At 38.8% G+C, this 19,820-nt stretch overlaps 1 protein-coding gene across 5 annotated transcripts in view; it reads left to right on the top strand.

Moving 5' to 3' along the window:
* The window catches only part of Tnrc6b (trinucleotide repeat containing adaptor 6B), a 232,192-nt gene that overhangs the window by 7,395 nt on the left and 204,977 nt on the right, over nucleotides 1-19,820 (top strand). The gene's annotated exons all lie outside the window — the stretch shown is intronic.

Raw genomic sequence — 19,820 nt, forward strand, 5'->3', positions numbered from 1 at the left:
TGTGTGAGAGAGACTTAGACCCAGGTGAGTGCTATTTGGTATGGTAAGTACTACAGTAATACAAGGGGTGGAGCAGGGAGTGAAAAGGAAAGTCATAAACACAACTAGGCAAGGTGGAGAAAGTCTTCCCAGGGAAGATAAAGATCACATGAAGGTGAGAAAAAGGGCATTTCAGGCAGAGGGCATGGCCTGTGCAGAGCCTGAAGGAACATATTTAGTATATGGAGAAGATGACTAGCAGGTGGTATGCTTTATAAAGCTGCTGTTAGGGTACAGGTCCACCAGCAGATCCTACGTTGGCTGTGATGTTCACTCACAACAGCGTAGAACTGGAAATGACCTTATAAACAATGACCTTATTTAATGAATTTGAATTCATAGACAGTTCCATTCAAGGAAGATAATCATAAACTAGAATGGCGCTTGTCACTCCTAGTTAATAATACTTGGTTGAGTATCTGCAACCATGTAAATGATGTCAGGTGGAATTAGAAAGTGGTGACTCATGTCAGTTTATCTGTAGAGCAGAGAGTGGAGGAAGTGACCTCTAGATTACCTACGGCCAGTTCTGATTCAATCTCCTGTGAGCCAGACACTGAACAGTGAAAGGGATTAAATCAGGAAGGAGGACTACCTAGAAGGACTTCTGGCTACTTGTCCTGGGAAGGACGATTCTTACAACTTGAAGGTCTTTACGAATACTCTTAAGTGTCCAGTCATTCACTAGCTGTAATCTGATTTGATTCTCAATCAGAGTTGAAGAAAGGAAGATAAAGTGAATGGAAATCTGGCCCATTTTCCTCCTTTTTTGTTACTGTAACTAATAACTTCAGATAAATCAACTTATAAAGAGGAAAGGCTTGGGATGGTGATGTAGCTCAGTGGTAGAGCACTTACCTAGTACATGTGAAGCCCAAGGTTCAATCCTCAGTATGATGAAAGAAAAGGTTTATTTTGGCTCACACTTTTGCAGCTTCCAGCCCATGGTTAGTTGTCTCATTGCTTTTGGGCTTGTGACAAGGCTGTACATTATGGTGGGAGCACATGGTAAAGCAAGCCCTCATCTCATGGCAACAGGGAAGGAAAAGAGAAAGGAAGAAGAGGGGCCAAGGCCCCAGTATCCTCTTGACCTCACTTCCTTTTGCTTCCTAAAGGTTCTACACCTGTAATAGTGCCAGGCAATAGGGACCAAGCCTTCAACACATGGGCCTTTGAGGATCATTCAAGATCCAAACTCCAGCACCTTGTAGTCACCTTTCTCTGCCTGTTATTCTTAAGTAATCCCTCTTTTCCCAGTCCATCCCGTCTCTTGCCATCTTTAATTCTACAATCACTAAATTGTTTTCAAGAACAATTGTGATGCGAGGCATGGTGGTTCATGAATGTAATCCCAGACCATGGGAGACTGAGGCAGTAGTATTGTGAGTTTGAGGTCAGCCTGGGCTAATCATAGTGAGACCCTATCTCAAAAAGAAAAAAAAAATGTATCTTGTTGGCTCAGCAATGTTTCTCAGCTTTTCATTATCAGAGCTTGATATTTTTGAGAATGGGAGGAGATGATTAAGCTCTGGCAGTGCTTATCACACTTGCAAGATGCTAATTGACCTGTATTAATGTTGATAGCTACAAGTTCTGGGTATTCATTTATTGACCTAGATTATAAGGGCTAAAAAGATAATGGATGGCAGGGAGCTTGGTAACAATGAGTGCAGTTTACTTCTATAAGGCTGTTGTGCATGTCTTTATTTTAAAAATATATAACCTAGGAGCCTCAAAAGATTAAAGTGGTCCACACTTCCTAACTTAAAGAGACCCCGCTCCCACCCCATCAGTAGATGAAGAGAAATGCCTTGAACAGCTACTAGATACATGGTTCTGGTATGGAGGAAGGAGATCCAAGGAAAAGGTGAGATTGCTGCTCTCCAAGGAGCTGCTGCCTTCCTCCTATGCAAATCTTGCTGATGGTGCAGGGTGCTCAGTAAGATCCTTTTCATGAGGAGATAGTTTATCCACACGTATGCCTGTGGAACTTCTAAATATAGAACCTTTTTCTTGTTAGGTGAATCATGCATGGACAATAGATTTTAAAATAATCTTTTACTATCTACTCTCCTGTCACCCTTCTTTCACTATAAAAGTTTTATATTTTTACACTAATGTGCTTAACAGTTATGATGTTTTTATTTTACAATTTGGCTCAATCCCCTTAAACAAACAACACAATCATTACTGCCTCTTAAACCATGCAGGGACAGGGACTGTAGGGTACTGCAGAGAGAAGGTTTGTATATGCCCCATAGTGCATGACTGACAGATGGGCCCTGAGGAAAATGTTACCTTTAAAACACCAAAAGAACAAACAAACAAACAAAAAAACCAAATGAAACAAAAACCAAATAGAAAACAGAATTTGTGAAAGGCTCTTTGTGGAAAGAACAAAAACAAAACAAGAGAATGAAAATGCAAAAGACATCACATTTCAAGCCAGTAAGGGCTGGGTTGAAAACTTAAAAAGGGGACCTGCCCCTCCCAGCTTATGACTCTGCCTCAGCACTTTGTGACACCACCCTGTGCTTCCAGAACTTGCCAGGGCTCAGTACTGATGCACTGTGTTTGCTTTGGAAGCTGATGCTCTCAGGACTTACTATACTGAAAAAAAAAGTATATTTCCTGTCATTTTCTCATTTCCTTTAACTCTTTTTTTCCATCTTTGGTCTAAAGACACATTTAGGATGCTTTTCAGAACAGTAACTCCAGAGGGGCCAGTTTGTTGGCTCTCTTGGGTTCCATCATTGCAAACCCATTCTTCTTGTATCTGAATGCTGAAATCTAATAACATTGATCTTGAAACATTGCCCTGTTGGTTAGCTCTTTTCTCTGTGGCTTTGAATGTGTTTTTAAAGACAGGCTCTTGCGGTAGCTCATACTGGTCTGGAACTCTCAATCCTCCTGCCTTAGCTTCCTGAGTGCTGGAATTACAGGTGTGAGCCACCATGCTTGCACTTTGAACTTGTTTGCGGTTTCCATGTTATCATCTTGACTCTGTCATCCTCAGTCTGTGTCTGTATTACTCAAATAACTTTCTGCCCATTTTCCTAATCCTGGTTGCTCCCCCAAAAACATTTCTTTTTTTTTTTCTTTTTTTTTTATTATTCATATGTGCATACAAGGCTTGGGTCATTTCTCCCCCCTGCCCCCACCCCCTCCCTTACCACCCACTCTGCCCCTTCCCTTTCCCCCCACCCCCTCAATACCCAGCCAAAAACATTTCTTGCCCACTATTTTCTTTTCCCTTCTTAAAAAAACCTGTGTGGACTTTTTGCTTGGGCTGGCCTGGAACCATGATCCCCCTGATCTCCACCTCCTGACTAGCTGGGATAACAGGCATGAGCCATCCCCTCAGCCAGAACCTATGCTTTCTTACTGTGTGAAGTCCAAATGTCCGTGTCTGAGCAGAGCGCTTTTACTGCTTCTGTCTGTCAGCTGTCATTCCCTCCTTTTGATCCTTGACTTTTCCTGTGCAACCTTCATTGTCCTTAGGATTTTCTCCCTCTGTCCTCGTGCTTTACAAAGTACTTGCCTCATGTAAAAATACTCTCCCTGCTTCTGACTGCCACTGTTTTCCTTCTTAACGCTCTCTCCAAAAGATTTTCTCTGAACTTTTGTCTTCCTGGAAGCCTTTCATAAGTAAAGGCCCTCTTCATTTGGATACAAAGTTTGCTTCTGTTGATATGTTTGTGACTGTAATGAACTAAAAAAAACAACTTTGCTAATTTCATTCATTGGATATAGTGGCTTTTTTATAGATTTTCCTTCTTTTTTTTGGTTGTGCTGGGGTTTGAACTCAGGGCCTCACTCTGCCAACCCTTTTTTTGTGTTGAGTGTTTTTGAGGTAGGGTCTCTTGAAGTATTTCTCCTGATCCCTGCCTCCTGCGATTATAGATGTGAGCCACCGACACTACTTTAAGTGTGGAATTGTTTTCTCTATTTCATTTTTGGTAGGTTCGTTGCTAATGTATAGAAATACAATCAATTTTTGTATTTCAATCTTATGTCCTGCCACCTTGCCAAACTCATTTATTAATTCAAGTAGTTTCTTATTGTATTCCCTGGGGTTTTCTATATATAAAATCATGTCTTATATAAACAGATACTGTTTTATTTCTTCCTTTTAATTCCAGATTCTTTGTCTTTCATTTTCTGCCTAATTGTCCTGTGAGAACCTCCAGTACAATGTTGAACAGAAGTGGCAAACCTGGATTTCCTTCTCTTGTTCTGCTCTTAGGGGTATCACTAAGATCTTTAGTGTTTCATTATGATACCTGTGGCTGTGGGGGGTTTGTTATTTTATTTTAAGATGATCTTCATTAGGCTGAGAAGTTCTTTCCATTCCTAGTTTTCTGAGTGTTTTTATATTGATAGAACGTTGAATTTTGTCAAATGCCTTTTCTGTGTTTATTGAAATGATCATGTAATTGTCATTTAGTCTATTAATGTATTATATTAATTTATTTTTGGATATTAAGCCACCTTTGTGTCCCTGGGATAAATCTCAAACTGTTGCGATGAATGATCATTTTTACAGATTGTTGTATTTGTTTTGTTGGTGTTTTGTTGAAGATTTTTGCATCTATATTCATAGGAGATACTGGCCTGTAGTTTTAATTTCTTGTAATTTTTTTTTCTTGTTTGGTATCAGGGTAATACTGGCCTCATAGAATAAGTTGAGAAGTGTTCTCCATTCATTTGTTTGTTTGTTTATTTATTTATTTATTGGAAGAGTTTGTGAGGAATTTGTTTTAATTTATCTTTAAATACTTGATAGAATTCACCAGTGTGATTATCTGGTCCTGGGATTTATTTATAGAAATTTTTAAATTTCTAATTCAACTTGTAATAGGTCTATTCAAATTATCTATTTCTTCTTAAGTCAGTTTTGGTAGTTTGTGTCTTTCTAGGAATTTGTCCATTTCATCTAGGTTCTTTGATTTATTGGCATACAGTTGTTCATGTCTGGTAATTTTTTATTGGCTGTTAAACATTGTAAAGTTTACGTCATTTGGTGCTTGCTCTTTTTGTATCTCCATAAGTTCCATAAGAGCCTTGTTCTGGATAGACATTTGGGTGTTGCTTTTATTAAGCTTTGTTAGGTGAGACTAAGACAGTAATTCAGATTAATTTCCTCACTACTGAAGTGACACTTTTCAGAGTCCTCTACTTAAGTGTCCCACAATTTATGAGGTTTTCTTCTGTGCTGGTGAGATTAGGTCATATGCCTGACCTTGCATGAGTTTTAAGGATTGTTTCCTCTGATCCTTTGGGTACTTTCTGCATACCCACGTGCTGTTTGGTACTCAGCTGAACACTCAAGGCCTTCTGCAGACCTCTGGGGTTCTTTTTTCTGTGTAGCTCTTCCCTCTCTGGTCGTGCACACTGCAAATTGTGGGTGACCTGGCCTTCCCAGAATTCAGCTCCATCGACGCAACTAAGGGAGGTCTCTGAGTTCTAACTGAGTTTCTCCTTCCTCTTCTGTGACCTGGAAACTTTCCTTAAGTGGCAGCACTTGTTTACCAACTCCCAGGGATCACTGTCTTCTGCTTCCTGGTGTCCAGTATCTTGAAAGCTGTTGTTTCAGGTATTTTGTCCAAGTTTTTAGTTGTTTCAGGTACAAAGACAGAAGTGGTCCCTGTTACTCCATTTTTTCCGGAAGCTGAAATTCAGCCTTTTCTTAAAGGATTCCTTAATGAGGAATTGTTTAGAAGTTTGTTACAGAGTATAAGATATTCTTTGGAATTTCTGTAGGGAAAAATCTTCATTCTTTCACAGTGGATTTGATTTTTTTGGAGGAGCCATAAGCTTTTTAAAATTGTTCTTTTTTTTTTTTTTCATTTTTAAAATTCTATCATTTTTACATTTACTCACATGTGTACACATTGTTTGGGCCACCCCCCCCCCCGTTAAATTGTTCTTATGTAATATTCTCCAACTTGATTTCTGAATACATTTATATATTTGCTTATGACACTGTATCTTAACTATGGATTTTTCTTAAATCATGATGGTCAACTAATTTCTGTATAAGGAAAGTGACCTCACCCTGACAAAATATATCGCATGATGTAAAGTATATAAAATTGGTTGTGCTGCCTGTATGACTTAATTAATGCCTTCTTAAGTTTAATTAAAAACTATTCAATAAGATGTTGAATTCCAGTAGCATGAGCACATACCTGCATTTTGCTTACACTGTAGGAATTATATGAATGACTTAGTCTTTCATCTCTTAGAGAGATGCCTTGTATCTGGGTATATTATAGCATTAACCAAGGAACCTCCTTAGGATCTAGTTAATTGGTGTATACACTACATTGTATGCTACTTTAATCACTGCGTGAGATGCTTTTATTTTTTTTTGAGGGGGTGGATTAGAATTATCTTTTCACATTCTTAACATCTTATTAATCCTGTTGCCCCCAATAGAAAACATATGGGCCTTTAAAAAATGTGGTTCTGGGCTAGGGTGGCACTTAGTGATAGAGCATTTACCTAGCATGCGTGAGGCCCTGGGTTCTGTCCTCAGCCCCCCAAAAAGAAAGAGGTCTGGCATGGTTGCATTGCTTGTACTCCAGGTACTTGGGAGGTAGAGTTCAAGGAGGATTGTGGTTTGAGGCCAGCCTGAACAAAAAGTTAGCAAGACCTCATCTCAACTAATAAGCTGGGTATGGTTGTCATGTCTGTCATCCAGTTATACAGGAGGCATAAATAGAAGGATCACAGTCCAGGCTGCTCGGGCAAAAATGCAGCCCCCTATCTGAAAAATAATTAAAGCATAAAGGGCTGGAGACATGGCTCAAGTGGTAGAGGGCTTGCCTAGCAAGTGGGAGGTCAGAAGTTTAAAACCCCAGTAACTGCCAACAAAAAAAAAAAAAAAAAAAGAAGAAGAAGAGAGAGTAAAACATAAAAAAAAAGATGATTTAGTCCTTAATACCCCCAAAGTTATTATGAATTACATTCTTAGATTTTTAGCTTTCAACTTTGTTGTTTGTTTGTTTTTAGGTTGTGCTGGGGATTGAACCCAGGGCCTTGAGTATGCCATGCAAGTGTTCTACACCTGGGCTATACTCTTGATTTTTCTTTGTTTTATATTTTTATTTAACTGAATTTATCACTTCACAGTTTTTCATAGTAAACTTCACAGTAGAATGGGCAGCAATTCTTATTCTTTATCTCGATATTCTTAGTATCTTTTTGTCTTTTGTTTTATTTTTCTTCTTTTTTTTTTTTTTTTTTTTTTTTGTGGTACTGGGGCTTGAACTCAGGGCCTTCACCTTGAGCCACTCCACCAGCCCTTTTTTTTGAAGGTTTTTTTTTTTTGTTTTTGTTTTTGAGATAGAGTCTCATGGAACTGTTTGCCTGCTGGCTTTGAACCGTGATCCTTCTGATCTCCGCCTTTTGAATAGATAGGATCATAGGCGTGAGCCACTGGCGTTTGGTTCTTCTAATTTTGTGTTTAAGTAACAGGAAGGTTACAGCAGGAAAAAAAAAACTTAATCCATATTTATGTGGTGGACTTTTAATCCTGAAATTTATTCTGAAGCTTTTAATTTCAATCTTTAATCAATTTAGGACGACAGTGGTGTGCTGCACCACTTGAACTGCACTCATAGTCCTTTTGCTCTTAGTTTGTCTTCAGATAGGGTCTTCCGCTTTTACCTGGGCTGGGCTTTGGAGCAGCTAGGATTACTGCATGTAACTGCCATGCCTAGTTTGTTTTGGGATTTTTTTGAGACAGGGTCTTACTATGTACCCCAGGCTCCCCTTAAACTTGCAGTCCTCCTCTGTCAACTTCCCCATTAGGTGGGATTATAGGTCTATACTACCATGCCTGGCTCTGATGTTTTAAGGAGTATTTTGAGTTGCTTTTCAGTCTGCTGTTGCTTTGTCTAAAAATTTATACCATCTTTTAGTCAGAGGTAATTTGGGGCTCTTACCCATTCATATAGTTATTAAGAGGGGTTTTCATATCTACCAGTTGTGGAATGACGTTCCTACTTGGGTGCATTGTTTTCTGGCATGTTAGTGTGGGGGAGGGGAAAAGTAGAGTATAGTTTAAAAAATAAACCAATTTTATTTTTCATAGGTACAAGAGTCTAAAAACTACAATGTTATTTATTAAAATGTTCATTCTCTCCCTATTTTTCATTTGAAATCTTCTAAGTTATTCTTCATTGTAATTAATTATAGGTCTCAGTTCTGTGTCTTAATTCTTGCTTTAATTTGGCTTTGTAGTTTTCTTTCTAAAATAGAGATCTTCGAATTTTGGTATCATTTGTCATTTAATCTTATAATGGCATCCATACATAAAAGGACTTAACCTGTTCCTTGACATTTATTTTATGATCCAGTAACTGCTCAGATTCTATGACATATTACTAGCTTTTATCCCTTTAATGATTTTAAATGATGCCTGTTAACTTTTGAAAATAGTGTTCCTTTTTGGTACATTAACAAAATCACAGCTGGGCACTGTGGTACATGTCTGTAGGTCCAGCAACTTGGAAGGCTGAGGCAGGAGGATCACTTTAGCCAGCCTAGGCAACACAGTGAGACTTCATCTTTTTACAAACAAAAAGTCAGGTACATTGACAGAGATCTGCTGACAACTCCCTCCTCCTAAAGGCTGTTTTTACTGTTGCCTTCACAGGTGTTGATTTAAAATAATGTTAATCTTAAATACTGTTGGCCGGGTGCCAGTGGCTCATGTCTGTAATATTAGCTATTCAGGAGGCAGAGATCAGGAGGATCGTGGTTTGAAGACAGTCTGGGCAAATCGTTCACGGGATCCTATCTTGAAAAACCCTTCACAAAAAAGGGCTGGTGGAGTGGCTCAAGGTCTAGTAGGCCCTGAGTTCAAACCCAGTACTGCAAAAATAAATAAATAAATAAATAAGTTAAAATAAATGAATGCTTACTCTATCTCGGATTCAGTACTAGGCCCTGAGATACAATAGTGAACAAAAGAAAATTCTAGGCTGGAGGTATGGCCCAAGGAGTAAAGCACTTGCCTAGCAAGTATGAGGCCCCTGAGTTCAGACCCTAGTACCACAAGAAGAACAAAAGTTGAGGTGGAATAAAATATTGTAACTGATAATATAGTTTTATCTTTATAGATTTCCAAGATAAACTATCTTAATACTGATAATTCATGGGAATATATCTTTCGAAAAAAATGACACGTATTAGTGGACATTGACAAATATTTTAATGTAAAACCATTTTTATCTGAAATCCTTTATAGGAAACTCTGAAAGCCTTATGTATTTTAGAATTCAGGTATTGTTTTTATTTTTGGGAAGCCAATAAGATGCATTTGTGGTATATTATGGAATTCCCCTGCAGGGTTGGGGCAGTATTCATAGTCAGATACATTAGTTCTTCAGTAGCCAAGGCATGGCTTTTCTTGCTGAAATAGGTAGACCATAAATACTCAGATGTCAATTCAGGTCAGACTTTTGCTGCCAGTTAAATTCACATTGAGTTTTGCCACCAAGTGAGTTACAGAAAACTTTGGGTTTCCAGTAGTTTTGGGATCTGAGAATTATGAATGGGATTATAGGGATTGTATGAACTGTGTTTACTTTTTAGCCCTCATGTTTGGTTGCTTTTGTCACTCTCAGAAAATGAAACCTGCTTTCTTTTTTTTTTTTTCCAAACAGGATATGAGATTAAATCTGTTCCCTACAGGCCAGTTAATAGAAATTAGGACACCTCTTCACAAAGCTTGATACCTTAGGCAGCTGTCACTGTCAGGTGACACCTCCACCAACTCCTTCCTCCTCAGCTGACTTAGGTGAAGACTCACAGTTCTCTTTTCCACGCTCCTTTCAGAGGTGCTCTGTGGTGATACAGAGCAAGGAAGAGAGATCCAAGATGTGCATGACGTCACGTGGCACATGCTGGTCTCAAGCAGGCGCTTTCTGCGCAGGAACCTTTCCTGTTACAGCTATTGTGGTAGCTTACAAATACACCTTTGTGGGCTGGGGATGCTCCTCAGTGGCAGAGCGCTTCCTTTCCATTTCCAGCACTGCAAGATAAATAGACAAATCTTTGCAAAAGAAATACATGCTTATGGTAAAACAAAAGTCTAAATGGTACAGAAGTACAAATAAAAAGTAATATCTCTTGCCTGGCCATACTGTCATCCCACAGTTTTTATTGATCTCAGCCTTCCTATTAGCTAGGATTACAGCACCTGACCTTTTTTTTTTTGACACAGGGTCTTGCTGTGCACCCTAGGCCAGGCTTGAACTTGCAGTTCCCTTGCCTCAGCTAGGATTATAGGCATGGCCTCCATGGCTACTTGACAATTTTTTTTTTTTTTTTTTTTTTGGTGATACTGGGGTTTGAACTCAGGGCCTTTGTGCTTGCTAGACAAGTGCTTGAGCCACAGGTAGGGTCTTGCTTTTGCACAGAGCTAGCCTCAGATGGCAATCCTCCTAATTCCACCTCCTGTCTAGCTGGGAATACAGGTGTGCACCACCACATCTATCTTGTTTTTGAAATGGGATCACAATAACTTTTGCCCAGACTGGCCTCAAACCAAGATCCTCCTATCTCTGCCACCTGTGTATCTAGGATTACAGGCATGAGCCACCACTACCCCACAGCTTTTGACTTTGTTTTGTAGCTTTTTTAAGGGTTTGGATTCTTTTAAACTGATTTTTCTTTCTTTCATTCAGACATTACAGGGAACAGTTGACAAATTCTGATTAGGCTTTGTAACCCTCCCATATTAATTTTGTGTTCATTTGAATGCTAGACTATGGAAATGAACTTTTCCATTCTAGCTGGCAGTTACACATTTTAATTCTAGAACTGGCTGTTCAAACTTCCAGGTTCTAGCCAGGCATGTTGGTGTACATCTGTAGTTCTAGCTATTTGGGAGGTTGAGGCAGTATTATTGCTTGAACTTACGAGTTAGAGCCTAGTCTGGGCAAAGTAGTGAGAGCCCATCTTAAAAAACAAAAAAGCTAGGTACAGTGGCTTGTACTTGTAATCTCAGCTGTTCAGAAGGCAGAAGATTATAGGCTCAAGGTTCAAGGCAGCCCGGGCAAAAAGTCAGTGAGACTCCCATCTCAATCAATAAAAAGTTGGGTGTTGGTGGCACGTGCCTGTCATATTTATGCAGGAAGTATAAGTAGAGGATTGCCATTCAAGTCTGGCAGGGACAAAAATGCGACATCCTATCTCAAAAATAACCAAACTACAAGGAGCTGGGGGCATGGCTTAAGTGGTAGGGCACCTGCCTAGCAAGTGCGAGGCCCTGAGTCCAAACCCCAGAACTGTCCTCCCCCCTAAAAAAAACCTGGAAATAGCACAAGCAAGGAAAGAATTTGAATATTATTTACATACAGAAGTAGAAATACAATAAATTATTGATTTATTTAGTGATAAATAATTTTAATATTTTTATTAGCATGTATCAATTGTGTAATAATGCGTTTCACTTTGACATTTTCACATGTGTATACCAGTGTACTTTGATCACATTCACCCTCCTTACTACCCTCCCTTGTCCCTAATAGTTCCACTTCTACTGAAAAACAATTTTTTGAAAGTCAAAAACAGCTTTTATTTTGTCAAATACTGGTTTCACCAATGGAACACTTACTTTAAGAAGAGGGTGGTGGCTCATTCCCTAAGTCATTGGCTCCAGGTAATCATACGAGTGATGGAGTGCAAATGTCTCTGAGTCATTACTACCAGGGACATTACTGAAATCATTTGTGTTCTATTGTAGCCCATTCCATGCTGCTATAAACAGAGTACCGGGCAATTTATAAACAGCAGATACTTATTTCTTTCAGTTCTGGTTTGGGGCCTACATCTGGCAATGGCCTTCTTGCTGTCTCATTCCATGGCAAAAGGTAGAAGGGTGAGAGAGTACACTCTCACAGGACAGAAAGAAGCGGGGGGGCACTCCTGCAGTAACTCACCCAGACCCAGGGTAACAGCGTTAGTCCATTCCTGAGGCCAGAGCCCTCTTGGCCTCATCATCTCTAACAGTTCCACCTCTCCACACTGTTGCAGTAGAGGTTAAATTTATGACACATGAACTCTGGGAGACACATTCAAACAGTAGCATGTGTTTAAAAGATACAAGGTATCTAAATGTGAATGCCTTGGAGCCTTGAGAACTTTCAATATGGCATCCACATTCTTTCATTGTTTATCTCAGCAAGCATTTATTAAGCACTAACTGTCAAGAACTGGTTCACAGTAGACATATAAACAGCTGAAACATAAGCTGGAAAAAAATAAAAGAACCATTCTAGGTCAGAATGAGGGTGTTAGACATACCCTTAAATTAGGGTGTGCTTAATTACTATTGGTTGAAATATATTCAACGTAAGGGTATTTGGTTTTAAGTTATCTGATCCCAAGTCCCTGACAGGCCCTAACTTCTACCACATTACTCTGTGCGCACACACAGAGTACCTGGGCTTGTTTCCTACCCCCCAATTCTTGTACCTTTGCCATATATGTAGAACAGCAGAAATAGTTGTTGGGATTCCAGGAAACCTGGTTCCTAATTTAAAGCCTCAGAGTAATGCTTTTGCAAAGTACAGTATAGGCCTTTTTTTTCCAGTTAAGTAAAGGTCAAGGATTCTTTGTTTTCCTTTCAGGAGGAGTCCTGTCTTCTTTAGGCTTAGCACCCTGCATTAAATAGGAACTTGTCTGACATGGCTGGGAACTGTGGGAGCTGGACTGGAGATTTTCCTTATGGGAAAACTGGTGGAGTACAAGAATCTAGTGGCTTCTTTTATTGGGATTTTGGAGTGGCTGGGAACTTGGTTCCATGACATTACAAAGAATTATTAGTCATTAACTAAAGGAAAATGCTTGTTGAAACTTGACTGTAATTTATACTTTTTCTTTTTTTTCTGGTGCTTGGGATTGAACCCAGGGCCATATGCCAAGCATATGCTCTACCACTGAGCTACACCTTCAGCTAAAATTCATGTAGCATAAACAAAACTATTAAGTGAAGACTAGTGCAAGAGCAGAGTATTCATCTGTTTTTCACTACTATAACAAAATACCCAAAGCTGGGTACTTCACAAAGAAAAAGGTTAGATGCTGAAAGTTCAAGATCAATCAGCTCTGTTGATTTGGCCTCCAATGAGGACTTACTTGGCTGTGTCACTTTATGGTGGGTGGTATCATGGTGACAGTATGTGGAAGAGGGAGAGATCACATGGTGAGGTAGGAAGCCAGACAAAAGGGGAGGGGGCAGTAAGGATCTCCCACTAAACTCCACCCCTTAAAGGTCCCACCTCTCTTAACACCGAAGACCAAGGTGCTAATATATGAATCCTCGGTGGACACACTCAAACCATACCCAAACCATAGCAAGAATTGAACAAAAAATTACAGTGAAGTCAGGCAAAGAAAATATAGTAGTCTTGTATATGAAAGAGTAACCCAAGGCATGGATTTGATCCGAGTACATTGTATGCATGCATGGTGATGCCACAGTGAAACCTCAAATTAATACGAACTAATAAAACATGAATCACAAAATAAAATGCAGAGTCTCCAATAAAAAGCCAGTTTAAGAATAAAAAGTTTCAAATTTTGAAATAAAGCTTTTATATTTGGGCAGTTAGAGCTTAGAAGAGTATTAGCATTGTTCACTGTGATAGGAAATAGGAGTTAATTCAAGCTGATAATTTTTTTTTCATTTTTCTTTTATTATTCATATGTGCATACAAGGATTGGTTCATTTCTCCCCACTGCCCCCACCCCCTCCCTTACCACCCACTCCGCCCCCTCCCTCTCCCCCCCCAATACCCAGCAGAAACTATTTTGCCCTTATTTCTAATCTTGTTGTAGAGAGATTATGTAGCAATAATAGGAAGGAACAAGAGTTTTTGCTGGTTGAGATAAGGATAGCTATACAGGGCATTGACTCACATTGATTTCCTGTGCGTGGGTGTTGCCTTCTAGGTTAATTCTTTTTGATCTAACCTTTTCTCTAGTACCTGTTCCCCTTTTCCTATTGGCCTCAGTTGCTTTGAGGTATCTGCTTTAGTTTCTCTGCGTTAAGGGCAACAAATGCTAGCTAGTTTTTTAGGTGTCTTACCTATCCTCATCCCTCCCTTGTGTGCTCTCGCTTTTATCATGTGCTCAGAGTCCAATCCCCTTGTTGTGTTTGCCCTTGACAAGCTGATAATTTAAGAGCAAATGAAGGATATAGATGTGGTCTTTAAAGTCTATGAAATCAGTACCTTTAAAGATGGTGAAATTTTAAATTAAGAATTTCTGAAGAGGTACTAATATTGAGAGTGTACTTTATAGTTAATTTAGAAGCTAAGTTCGATTGTTAGTTACTGTGCAGACTTTTTTCTTTGTCTTGTGTTTATTTTGGTAAAATTTATGTGTTTCAGGGAATCTTCCTATTTCATCAGTCTGCTGGGTGTTGGCATAAAGCTGTTCATAACATTCTTTTGTTACTCTTAATTATTACTAATGTCTATAGGATTTTAATCATATTCCTTTCTTCATTTCTGATGTTAATGACTTGGATTTTCTTTTCTTTATTCAATACTCTAACTAGAATTTTGTCAGTTTTTATTGATCTTTTTAAAGAACCAGCTTTGAATTCAGGGACTTTTCTCCATTGTTTTTTGTGGTTGATTTCCAGTTTTATTTTAATTATTGCATATTACTTGCTTTGAGTTTAATTTGCTCTTTCTTTTCTAGCTTCTTTTGTGTTGCATTTTTTTTTATATTTTCTAAATACTCTAATATGCCTTGTGAGTTCTTCTTTGCTGGTACATATGAGTTTGTTTACTACTTTCCAAATATTTATGGATTTTTCCAGATACCTATTGTTGCAGATTATTGATTAAAAATTCTATCATGGTCATGAAACCCATATTATACAATTTCAACCCTTTAAGATATAGTGCGAGTTGTTATGATTTCATGAATAGATCTGTGTGTACCTGAAAAAGAATGTTCTGCTGTCCTTTGGCTAGTGTGCTGCTGTCAGTTAACCTGATTGGTATCATGTCTGACATCTGTTTCTGATTTTCTTTCTGTGTATCAGTTTCTGAGAGGAGTATTGAAATTTCCAGCTATGATTATGGATTTGTTTGTTTCTCCTTCAGTTCTGATCATTTTGCTTCAAGTATTTTGAACCTGTGTAATTAGATATATACACATTTAGGATGGTGATGTTTCCTTGATGAATCAAGTCCTTTATAGTAATTATAGAATCCTTCCTTTTATTGGGTAATATTCCTGTGTGATATTAATATGATCACTCCAGCTTATAAATGCATGGTGTCTCTTCCCATTCTTTTACTTTTAACTTGTTTATGTCTTTATTTTTTTAATGAATTTCTGTTAGATATAGTTGAATCTTTTTTAATCCAATCTTACCATCTTTGCTTTTTAATTGAGATGTTTAGACCATTTACATTTATGTCATTTTCAATATGGTTGTGTTTAAGTCTATGATTTTGCTATTTTTTTCTGTTTATCTCATCTGTTTTCTGTTTATTCTTTCCTCTCTTCCTGGCTTCTTTTCAATTACTTTTTTTTTTTTAACTATTCCGTCTTCTCTGTTAACTATAAGCCTTTGTTTTACTTTTATAGCAGTTGTTGTATGGCTTAAAATATGCATCTTTAACTTACACAGCCTGCCTTAAAACAACATGATAGTTTATATAGTGTAAAACCTCTACAAAGTATATTTCCATTTTCTTCTGTTATACGTTTTATTTCTTTGGATGTTATATTTTCCCACAATTTATTGTGACTATTTTTCACTATAATAGCATTTAAAAATCTGAAAAAGAGGTATTTTATATTGGGGGTAAGTTGTATGCTTAGCATGTATAAGGAAGGCCCTGGATTCAATCCCCAGCCCCCTCCAAAACAGAGTTTTTTGTATTTGCCATTTCTAGTGCCCTTCATTCCTTTTGTTTTAGATGTGAGTTTCCATCTCTATTATTATTACTGTTACTGTTACTATCACTATTATCATACTGGGGTTTGGACTCAGGACCTTATGCTTGCTATAGACAGGTGCTCTCCCACTTGAGCCATTCCACCAGCCCTTTTTGTGTTTGGTATTTTCGAGATAGGGTCTCCAAATTTATTTGTCTGGCCCAGCCTTGAACTGTGATCTTCCTGATCTCATCCTCTGAGTAGTTAGGATTGCAGGTGTGAGCCACTGGCACCCAGCTTCTGTTATTTCCATTAGCCTGAAAATCTTCCAACATTTCTTGTAAAGATCTGGTGGCAATGAGTTCTCTCAGCTTTTGTTTGTTGATTTCCTTCTTTTTTTTTTTTTAATGGGGTCTTGCTATGTTGTCCAGACTGATCTTGAACTCCTGGACTCAAGCAGTCCTCCCATTGCAGCTTCCCAAAGTACTCGACTTATACAAGCCCTTGTTAACATGCCTAGCTTCTCTTTCATTTTTGAAGTCTATTTTTGTTGGATATCAAATTTTAGATGGACACTTTCTTTCACCCTTTAAAACAGGCCTTTCTGTTGTATTTTAGAAGGTGTCTATTTCTGTTTATAAATGTGCCTGTCTTAGTCTGAACCTCCTCTTTGTATAACAAAATACCTTAGACTGTGGCCTGGGAAGTTCAAGTTCAAGGTACCAACAAATTTGCCCTCCCATTATAAAAAACAACTGGAAAATTAGACAAAATTGGCAAAAACTATTTCAGACATTGAATAACAGTTAGTACTGTGGTCTCTGAGAGAAGGGAGCCAAAAGGTGAGTCCTTGAAGACTCTGGTTTTCTCTTTGGGGGCACTTTCCAGACTGTGGCACTGGGAAGGAGAGAGAATCTAAGCTAAATAATTTGAGTAGTCACAGTTCAGGATTTGGGGAGGTTGAGGTGCCTAGAATTTGCACGGGCAGAGTACCACCGAGGAAGGAGCTTCAAATGTCAAGAGCTTTAAAAAAATCTTACATCTGAGGTCTCCCCGTGTTTTCAAGTGAATACCAGTCTGTAGGGTGAAACTTACTAGGCTAGCAAAGACAAAGCACTGGAACAATAAGCAGGGAACTTAAAATTGAATATTTGGGTCCAGGTTTGGTGCTTCATGCCTGTAGAATCTCAGCTACTTAGGAGGTATAGATAGGAGGATCACTGCCTGAGGCCCACCCGAGACCCCCCCCCCAAAAAAAAAAACCCACAAGACCCTGTTCAAAAAATAAAGCAAAAAAGGGCTGGGGGCATGGCTCAAGTAGGTCCTGAGTTCAAACTCCAGTAACCGCCAAACAACTGAATAATTCCCAGAGTCAGATCCAACCTAGAGACATTTGAGTTTCATCCAGCTAGAATGGAGACCTCACAGAGTACCTGAGGCATTCAGTAGAGCCCCTGGAAGGGTTAGGCCTTGGCTTTATCATGGCCTGAAGCAGAAGTTGAGATCTCAGTCAGTTCCCATTCAGGCTGCTGTGAGGGAGAGGAGTTCAGGATTATCACAGGTGATCACATTGCAGCTCAGGGAAGTTGATTGAGTAAATAGTTTAACACTGTATACTTAACGTGTGGCATTTTTAGAAGCCATGTCCTCCTCTGCCAAATTAAGTGTTCTTTCCAGTCTGCCTGGTAGTTATGCAAACATTTTGCTTAACATGCACATTTTGAGATCCAAGGGAAATACTATAGTTTCATATTCTAACCTGACTTAACCCAATCAAGAGGTTAGACCTGGCTGGGTGCTGGTAGCTCACATTTGTAATCCTAGCTACTTGGGAGGCTGAGATTGGAAGGATTGCGGTTTGAGAACACCTGGGGGCAAATAGTTCAAGAGACCCTCATCTCCAAAATAACCAGAGCAAAATGGACTGGAGGTGTGGCTCAGTTGGTAGAGCTCCTGCTTTGCAGTGGTGAAACCCTGAGTTCAAACCCCAGTTCTACCCCCCCCCCAAAAAATGGTTAAACTAAGGAAATAATTCCATAAGGAATGTAGGCCACTCCTTAGATGTTACATTTCCAGTCTGTTAATAAAGTAACATTGTAGGGCTGGGGTTCTAGTGCATTGGCTTGCCTAGCATGTGGCATGTTGGAGATTAGAGGTTTGATCCTCAGCATTGCCCCCCCACCCCGCCAAAAAAAAAAAAAAAGAAAAGAAAAGAAACGTAGAAGAGAAAGAAGGTCTGAGGGCCTGGCTCAAATGTAGACTGGTAGAGCACCAGTCTAGCAAGTGCAAATCCCTGAGTATAAACCCTGTTGCTGAAAAGGAAAGAAAGAAAGGCTCTGCTCACCTTGACTCTGCATATCTTTTCCTATCATAGCCCTTAAATTTTTAGTTTTTGCTAAGTTAAGTTGGTGTGAGCAAGAAGTTATGGTATGATACTGTACAGTAGGGTGACTGCAGATAACAACAATGCACTATAAAGTTCAAAAGGCTATAAAAATGGATTTTTAAAAGTTTACTTTAAAGAAATGATAACTGAAGAGATAGATATGTTTGTTCTGCTTTAAACATTACACCATGTGCAAGACCCTGGATTTGACCCCCAGTATCTCCCCCCAAAAATAGGCAATGTATACTTATACTAAAAAGTCAGTATGTTTTATAGATCAGCTAAAAGAAATTTTACTAAAGAAAAATTTTATTTTGTAACTCACGGACACTGTGATTCAGTAATTTGCATTTTCTGGGTTCCTAGAGGTTTTCATCACTTCACTTTGTGTGGTGGGAATTGAATACATATATCTAAAAAAACTAGATATACCCAAAAGAATGTGACACAGGTTACTCCAGAGGCACCTGCACACCCATGTTTATTGCGGCACTATTCACAATAGCCAAGTTATGGAAACAGCCAAGATGCCCCACCACTGACGAATAGATTAAGAAAATGTGGTATCTATACACAATGGAATTTTATGCAGCCATGAAGCACGAAATGTTATCATTTGCTGATAAATGGATGGAATTGGAGAACATCATTCTGGGTGAGGTTAGCCTGGCCCAAAAGACCAAAAATCGTATGTGCTCCCTCATATGCGGACATTAGATCAAGGGCAAACACAACAAGGGGAATGGACTTTGATCACATGATAAAGCGAGAGCACACAAGGGAGGTATGAGGATAGGTGAGACACCTAAAAAACTAGATAGCATTTGTTGCCCTCAATGCAGAGAAACTAAAGCAGATACCTTAAAAGCAACTGAGGCCAATGGGAGAAGGGGACCAGGAACTAGAGAAAAGGTTAGTTCAAGAAGAATTAATTTAGAAGGTAGCACACATGTACTGGAAAGCAATGCGAGTCAACTCCCTGTATAGCTATCCTTATCTCAACTAGCAAAAACTCTTGGTCCTTCCTATTATTACTTATACTCTCTTCTCAACAAAATTAGAGATAAGGGCTGAATAGTTTCTGCCTGGTAGCGAGAGGTAAGGGGGGGTAAGGGAGGGAGCAGTGCTGGGGGGAGGTAAGGGAGGTGGTGGGGGAAGAGGGGAGAAATGACCCAAACATTGTATGCACATATGAATAAAATAAAAATTTTAAAAAATTAAAAAAAAAAACTTTAATTGCACAAGTAGTGTTTATCATAGACAAATTTAAAAAGTACACACTGCCCATGATTAATCCCACTATTCTGAGATAACTGCTGTTAACACTTTGGTGATTGTTCATATGTGTGTATGTGTTGTGTGTATACATACATTTACTTAGAAAATCTTTTTCACAGTGGGTCATACAGTACAGCTTTATCCACTAAGTATGTGTTGTCAGTCAGTAAATTTCATTTTTAATGTTTGCATTGTA

The sequence above is a fragment of the Castor canadensis genome, chromosome 8 (assembly GCF_047511655.1).
Source record: "Castor canadensis chromosome 8, mCasCan1.hap1v2, whole genome shotgun sequence".
Lineage (NCBI taxonomy): Eukaryota > Metazoa > Chordata > Mammalia > Rodentia > Castoridae > Castor > Castor canadensis.